Raw genomic sequence first — 8,301 nt, 5'->3', positions numbered from 1 at the left:
CCGCCTGCGCCGGAACGGCGTCTCCCTTTTTGCGGGGTCCCGGGCAGCGACCCTCGCGGCTGGGGTGCTCTGCACGGGGAAACCATGGAGGTGCCGCCGGCGGGGACAAACCCGACGTGCCGCTGCCCCACCGCGGGGCTTGGTCAGGCAGCCGCGGTGCCGGGCAGCACCGGCACCGGCACTGCTGATGTGCCTGTGACGGCTCTAACGCTACCTGCGCCGGGAAGTGCCGCAGAATTACCGAGGGCTGCCCCGGCCCGTCCTCATCCAGCGCTCCCCGGCTGTGCGGAGCGCTGGCACGTCTGAGGAGCCAGCGTTTACGTTCACAGTGCTGGGGCTGGAGGGACATTTACAATAAACCAGCCCGGATTCCTGAGGACATTTTCTCTTCCAGCTGCTTTCTAAATATAGCGCACGGCAATCCACTACCCAGCACCGCGTCCTCGGTCTTCACTTACAGATATTCAAAGTCAAGCTAGAGGAAAAAGAGAGAGCGACAAAGACAAGATAATTTTAAAGGAAAAAATATTTAACGTGAGCATCGAGTATTTAAAATCCACGTCTGCATTAAGGTCACCCGAACAGCGAGAAGGACCGTCTATTCCTATTTTAAAACGGCCGTCTTTTCCACGGGGACAGTTGTTTGCCTCCTGACCCATCGATAGCCTATTAATACAATTTAATTTTGCAGTTGTTTCTGTTTAAGAGTGTTTGGAGCGGATTGTTTCTTTTGTTTATGATCAAACAAACGAGCTCTGGTAATCTTATGTTTTATCTCCCTAACATATGGAAAAGCTATTTATCCCAGCCAATCACAATAAAGTGAAGAAAACCCCATTTTATGGAAAGGTATATATCACAAGTTTGTTCATCATTAAAGATATGATTACCAGTGAAAACCCTCCGAAAGTGGCACATTTATGATTCCAGGAACAGATGGGGACATCCATTTTCCTTGCAAATACTTTTGAAATTGCTCTACTGGTAGCAGTATAAAAATGATATACAGATGCCAGTGCCAACGAAGCCGGGACAAGAGGTCCAGATTTACACAGCAAAAGCTTCACATGCGCTCTGTCAGCTTTGATTGATCTGCACTATACCTCAGAAACTTGTTGACTAGGAAAGGAAACAGCGCAAATAATTCACTGCAACAAGGCAGATAATTCACCCAGCCAATCGCTCCGCTCCGCTTCTCCGGGCGGTGACATACGAGTCCTCCTGCCGCACAAAGAAGCATCATTCTCCAGCGCGAGCAGCGGTCGGTGTCACCGAGGGGGGAGAGGGGGGAGGAGGAGAGAGGGATAGGGGAGGGAGGCAGGAAGGTGGGAGCAGCGCACACAAAAGGAGAGGCGAGGAAGGAGAAGTTGCTTTCGGGCAGTGGGCGCAGCCACCTACCTTTTCCGAGCGGAGCCCGGGCCGAGCCATTCAGCCCCAATCGTCATTATCATATTGATTAAGTTCATCAGAGAGCAATTTTAGGTTTAACGCCAGCGGATTGGGAGAGGGAGCAAAGAATTATTTAAGAAAAGCACAACATTCTTACCGCAGGGACGTTTCCCTGTTCCAGTTCATTGAGGGAGTTGATTAAGTTTAAATGAAGCAGACACTGGATAAAAGTAAGGGTATTGACCACTGGGCAGCGCGGTCTGTGCTTGAAAAGGCCTGATACATGCAGAAAAGCAAGATTTGCTAAATGCTCTAATCTTCAATCAAATCTTACATCAATACAGACAAAGTTTGGTAATGAGAGATTCAATGAAGCATGCGGGAGAAAGAATTAATCCTCTTGGTCTAAACTGGGTTCAACTTTGAAGCCTGCTCCGAAGGAAAGACAGTTATCTAAATGCTAAATAAGAAACTTATTGTACTTTTCATGGCATGCTAATCTTTTGTCTATTTCATCTCTATTATTTGTATGCTCATAGGCGGCAGTTGTCATGGTGATTATATCAAACCACTTCTGTGCGGATGGCTGCGAGGAGTCAGGGCCTCCCTCCAGCCCTCCGCCGGGGCCAGCCAGGCCTGCCCGCCGCCCTGCGAGCCCGCGGCAGCGCCCGCACCCGGCCCCGCACCGGCCCCGACCCCGCCGCTCGGCCAGCGGGGTCACGGCGGGGCAGAACCCCCGGCACCGGCGCTTTGGCAGCACCGACCCCCGACCCTTTCCGCTTTCCCCCTGCATCACCCAAACCGGAGCGGTCTCCCTCCATGGAGAGGTGCTCTTTCCCTCCTTCTTCTTCCTCTCTCTCTCTCTTTTTTTTTTTTTTTTTTTTTTTTTTTTTTTTGTATAAGCTTGCCTTGATAAGCTTTTGATGTCACAAATCAAACACTCGCCAGGAGGTAGATAATGGGGAGTGTGATCTCCTGTATTTGTACATAGACAGCGCTTTTGCACCGGCGCTGCCTTGAACCAGTGTCAAACTCCCCGGGCTTTGTTGGACTCTGCCCACCGCCCCCTGGCCCGGGGAGCCCGGCACCGCGGGGGGGGCCGCTCCGCTCACCGCCCGTCCCCGCCGGGAGCCGCAGCTCCCCCGGGCTCGGGCAGCCCCTGACAAGAGGAATTAAGATTCATGTTATGCAAATGCCGAGGTGAGCGCAGACACTCTAACCGCGAAAGGTTTGGAGGAAAAGAAGAAAGCGGGGGCGGGGGGCGGGGAGACAGAAAGAGCGCAGGGATTATTTTTTTTCACGGCACGCCGTTAACACTTCCAGGCAGCCGCCGGCAGCAGGCACCGGGCCCACGGGCAGCGCTGCGGGGCCTCGGCCGGGACCGCTGCGGGACGGGCTGGGGGGAGCGGCCGCCCCGGGAGCCCGCGCCCAGCCCCGGCCAGCGGAGCCGGGCAGAGCTACCGCGGGAGGGGGCAGAAATCCCCAAGCTGTCGATCAGACATCCTCATTTCTCCCCCGGTACCCGGGAGGGGCTAACGGAGGCTTTTTGCACAGCTCCGGAGGGGAGGCTGCCAGCACCGATAGGTGGGTGCGGGAAAGAGAGGGGGGGGCTTCCCCCGGCTTGTTCCCTGCGACATAATAATCTGAGCGCACAAGGGTGGCACCCGAGCTTTTATGTCTTTTACAAAAGTTGCCAAATTAAGGCCGGATTAGGGCTCCCTTCAGGATTTGTGGGCTCTTTAAGAGGCTGGGAGCTGCTCGTATAGCCCGCCAGTGCTTATGAAAAGCTTAAAAAGTAATAAAAGGGGGAGTGATCCCGAGAGAAAGTAACATGTATAACTCTTATTAAAGGAGCAGCGAGCGGGGCTGTGAACTTGAATAACTGTTTGAACTTTAATTTGTTCATTAACAGGATTTGCCCCTGACTGTGAATGTTATTACTTCTCTTAAAAGCGAGGTGCAAATGCAAAGCCATAATGAAAGAGCCTGGCAAAAAGTTAAACGCCTCGTAATTACACCAGCCTCATTGAAAACCTAAAGTAATACAAAAGTGAAGGAAACGGGAGTCGGGCTGGTACTCGCCCACCGCCCCAGCCCCGGCCAGCAGCGGTGGCGAGCGCCGGGCCCCAGCTCCCAGCCCCACGAACCCCCGGTAGCTCACTCTAGCTGTATGTGAAACGGTTGTGTTTAAACAAGTTCAACACCTTTAAAACATTTAGAAAAAAGAATCCATGTTTTTCTGTTTTCCTTCTGCTCGGTGGGGGAAACCTGGTTTATTCCTCTAACCGTTTTAAGTCTTGAGTGAAACACGGTGTCTGAAGTCTGATCTAATCTGCATGTTTGTATCCTAAACAGGGCACATTAGCTCCTCTCTCCCCCATCACACCGACAGTAGATAAAACTCTGGAGAACCGGAATAAAACAAACTACTACTCCTCTCAGAAGGTATATGACTTTGTACTGATGCGTTTGCCAGTTAGCTCCGCGCTGGCTGTCGTTTCATCTGTCACTTATCCCTTTCCCGGGCTTGTCAACTGTGTTTTTATAGATTCGCTTGTGATCTGCATCCTTCCTCAACAGGAACATGCAGCCAGGTCGCAATTAAATATACAGATACACGAGCTGTTAGCAAGATTTCACCCTCCCATCCGCAGCCGAGCCGGGGAGATGATTGCCCTGTCACTTCTTTAAGCTTAAAACGCCTTAAAACTGGCCGGCGGAGCGCCGCGCCGTTAGCCGGGCGCTCGCTTTGTCCGCCCCCTCCCGCCACCGACGGCTTCTTTGAGGTATTAACTTCAGCGCCCCCGCCGCGCCCCCCGCCGGTCCGCCCGGGATCGGGGGGCTCCCGCACCCGGGAGACGCCGGGAAACGCGGCTGGGCACGGCCTGGAGCCCGCCGGAGCAGCGGGGCTCTGCCCCCCGCCGCCGGTGGCAGCGGGCACCGGCTCCGGCCGCGCTCCCGCCGCCGGTAGGAGCGGGGACGCCGGCCGAGCCAGACTCCGCAGCGGTAGTTCGGAGGGGAGCAAAAGCGAGACGGCGCTGCGCAAAGACCGCGGGAGTGAGAACTCCTCTGCTAGTGTAAAATGCTTTCGTACTTCCACAGCTGCATGCACGTTAAGGAGATTATGCTATTTTAACACTACCAAGTGGAATAGTTTCAATTACACCACTATAAATAAAGATATACCCTGGTTTTTTTACTATGCCCTAATTATTTACTTTTAACATTTTTTCGGCACCATTGAACTCAGAAAACAACAAACCCCAAACCCTACTCAATCAAATCGGTAGTCAGAAAAAAATGTCATATTACTCACAAAATAAATCGTTTCAACTCTACCTGTCCATTCTACTGTGGACAGTCAGCACTCTCACCCCAGGGAAGATCTGCAAAACCAGCAAGACCCAGCTACCACCCGAGAAGAAATAAACACAGCCTGTCTTGAGCAAGAAGGCATCATACAGGAAAGGGATGCCACTTTCTGCACTTTAACTCATCAGAATCGTGGTACTAACTTGGAACTGGAAAGAAACCTTCCAAAATACCCAGCTCTCAAGATAGTAGCATCTTAGCCAAAAAATACCTTCCTCTGCACCTGGAGGTGAAGCAGCAGGCTAGGCAGAGCATGAAACACAGGTGGAAGGTGTTCCCTGCAAGAAACAGGACAAACTCAGACAGCTGCATTCAGTGCCACATCCAAGTGGCTTTCAGCTCCCATCACCCTGCCACCATATCATGAAAACTCTGGGCACGAGTGACAGGACCATTATTTTTAGCCGTGTCCCTGAATAGAGAGTCCCAGCTTTCTCACCGGGCAGAAAAAAAAAAAAAGTGTTTCTGGCAAGGGTTGCTAAGTAATAGCATACCCAAGCTGTAATCTGGTTAGTGACCAGCATGAAAGTGTCCCAAGAACGGGAACCTCACTGTGACCTTGGCCTTGCAATGAGCACACGCCAGCACAGGCTGCTGTGCTTACAGGCCGTGCTGTGCTGGGCTGGGCCTGCACAGCATTTCTTGCAGGATCAGGGCAGGAACTACAGCTACGTTGTCCTGAGGTTCCCCCATCTAACCCCTGACGACTGCTTTACATTTGAAGAGAGTTTGATACAGGGCAGACAAATTACACCCAAGGCTTCATCAGACACTGATTAAATTGTTCAGCTTCCCCAAGTGGACTTGATTAACTGCAAACTTGGAGCTGGATATCACTTTCGCACAGGCACCGCAAGCCTCCTACGTCTGCTGGCAGCCTCAGCAGCACGCTGGCGGGAGGATGACAAAATGGAGCCTGCCGAGCCACCCCCTGGAGACCCCTTGGGCACAGAGGCAACTGAGCCTGCTCAGAAAGCAGCCGATTACAGGAAAGCAACACCCTCGCGGCTCGTAGGCCCCCAGGATGTGTCACCTGGTGGTCAAGAGCCCATCAAAGTCAGAAAAGAGTTTAAAAAAAGAGTAGGCATCTATTTAGTTGGCAGGAGGCATTTTTCACTTTCAGCAGGGCAAGGTGCTTACCGCTCCTAGCAAGGGCTTGGCTGAGGACTGCGCACGTTAGGCCGCAGGAGTTTGTTATCAGAATATAGGAGGGCTTTGCCACAGCTTCTCCAGGATGAGGCTGGTTGTAAGATGTGCCTTCTACCTCTAGCTTCTGCTCCGGTACATCTCTGGCACCCTCACCTTTGAAGACAACATGAATTTTGCTTTAAATATGCACTGGCAGATCAATCCTCTATGTATTTCTGATCACATAAAGCATGCAATTCAACCTGCAAGATATATGGATTGTAACATTTTTATAAATCAGCATTTTACACAGCGCAGCCTGCTCTTGTGAGCTAACCTTGTCTTCAGAGCTGACAGTTCCCAACACCATAGCTTCAAAGTGAGTGAAATGGTGAGACGGCACTCTAGAGCTGGAGTATATCTCTGAAAATGAGTATATAAATACTGCACAGTGCATCTGAAGTTGATTTATGAGATAGTCAGGAGTTAAAATCTTGAAATATTAGCAAAAATAACTAGACCTTTAAATCCAAGAAACCCTTAGGCTGTAGTGAAAACCATTGACGTACGAAAAGCATCTGTATTTCAATGATGGTGCAATCACACACAGGGAAAAAAAGACATTCATAAAACTGTTTTTCCTTTCCTGCAGACAAAAAATGAAAGCAATTTTGCACCAGCTGCACGAAATGCAGCTTCCTAGCGAAGCGTTTGCATTTAAACTTTCGGTTATTAGCCATTCAACTTTATATCGCTGCGTGAATCCGCTTGCTTCTTCGCGGAGAAAATAATAACAACCGCAAACAAAAGGCAGCCCCGGTCCGGGGGGCCTGCAGCCTGCCAGGGTGGCTCCCTCCGGGCGGCGGGTGCAGCCCGGGGCCCGGCACCCACCGGGGCCGCGCCGTGCGGCGGGGGCTCTGCCCGCCCGGGAGCTGCCCCGCGGTGCCGCTTACCTGCGCGGCGGCGGGACGGGGCAGCCGGGCTCTCGCTGGACGAGGCACGGGCAAGGGAGGGGGGCAGGAGCAGGGAGAGGACCCTCTTCTCCAGGAGCTGCTCCGGAGGGTCCCCCTCGCCTCCTCCCCGTTTTCTTTCCCGGAATCGGGAAGAGGGAGCCGGCGTGCGCGCGTTGCCCTAACCGGGAACCGCTGCGCGTTGCCCCAGGGGCACGGGGGGCTGCCCTGCCCTGCTCCCACGGGCACGGACACGCCGTCCTTCGGCGCCGGGGCACCCACCGAGCGGCAGCGCCCGGCCCGGGAGCACCGGCAGCACGGCGCGGGGATCGTAGCCCCGCCGCTCGGCACTCCGCTGCGGATTCACCCCGGCGCCCTCCCCAAATACCGCGCTTTTTTTTTTTTTTTTTTTTTTTTAAATAAAATTACTAATGCACTCGGTTGTATCATTAAAAATTTTTAATGGGGAAAAACACACGGGGACTAAAACCCGCAGACGACGGGAGCAGCACGGTGGCACCCGCGCCTCACCGCCAGCTCCGGCGACGCGGCTGCCGGAGGCTGCCGGGGTTACGTCCGCGGCCATTCGCGTCCCCGGTGTAGCTCAGATAGAAATATATATTTGATGGCTATAATGAGACATATATATATTTATAATTAGCAAACCTCCCTAGCAGGTTGCGGGGGTCGGGGGGCCGCGCATGGCGGCGAGCCCCGCCTCAGCGCCGAGCAGCGGAGCGGGCGGGGGGGACTCTCCGCACCCGCGGGGAAGGGCCCGGCCGGGTGGGGTGGGCGGAGGGGCAGGCCCCGGGGCGCGGCCCCGCGCCGGCGGGCAGGGCAGGGCAGGGGTAGCGGTACTTACGGTGCCGCGGCCGGCCCTGTCGTGGGACGCGGAGCGGGCGCGGGCACCGCCGGGGCGCGGAATCGCCACCACCGCGCGGGAGCGGCGCCCCCTGGCGGCTGCGGGGGGAGCGGCCGCGCGTGTCCGCGCCGCGCCGGTGAGGCGAGCTCCGTCCCTCCGTCCCGAGCCCCGATGTCCTGTCGATGGCCGTCACTTGCGCCTCTCCGTCCCCGGGCTGAAGCGGCCAAGTAGCGCTGCGGAGTCAGTCGCCTCCCGCCGTGGCTCGGGGGTCGGGCACCGGGCGTCCGGAGGCGCCCCTGCCCCTCGGAGCCACCGCGCCCGCCCCGGGCCCGCTCCCGTCCCCGTCCCGAGGCCGGGCTGCCCGCCCGCGCACCGCAGCGGGCCCGGCCCAGCCGCCTCCCCCGGCTCGGCTCGGGGCGGCTCTGCCCGCACAGGGAGCCGCCCGCTCCCCCCACCCCCCCATCTGCAATCCGCAATCAAGAGCCCAATTTTTGTCATTTGGAAACACTAATTATCTAATCACGCCACGCTGCAGAGCGTACTTGTCTGCCCAATTAGCTAGGACAATTATTAAAATTCGGAGGCCTAATTATGTCTCAA

The 8,301-nt window shown here is 55.0% G+C and overlaps 1 long non-coding RNA gene across 1 annotated transcript in view; it reads right to left on the bottom strand.

The window, feature by feature from the left end:
- The window catches only part of LOC114012466 (uncharacterized), a 14,400-nt gene extending 6,357 nt beyond the window's left edge, over window positions 1–8,043 (bottom strand). The window contains exons 1-3 of the long non-coding RNA XR_008749082.1: window positions 7,702–8,043; window positions 5,902–6,063; window positions 242–475 (exon numbers count right to left, since the gene is read on the bottom strand). This is a non-coding gene — a long non-coding RNA (uncharacterized LOC114012466). The remainder of the gene's footprint in view (window positions 1–241; window positions 476–5,901; window positions 6,064–7,701) is intronic.
- Window positions 8,044–8,301: the final 258 nt, after the last annotated feature.

The sequence above is a fragment of the Falco peregrinus genome, chromosome 10, assembly GCF_023634155.1.
Source record: "Falco peregrinus isolate bFalPer1 chromosome 10, bFalPer1.pri, whole genome shotgun sequence".
NCBI lineage: Eukaryota > Metazoa > Chordata > Aves > Falconiformes > Falconidae > Falco > Falco peregrinus.
The sequence above is the reverse complement of the archived record's forward strand: the minus strand, read 5'-3'. Positions and strand labels throughout refer to the sequence as shown.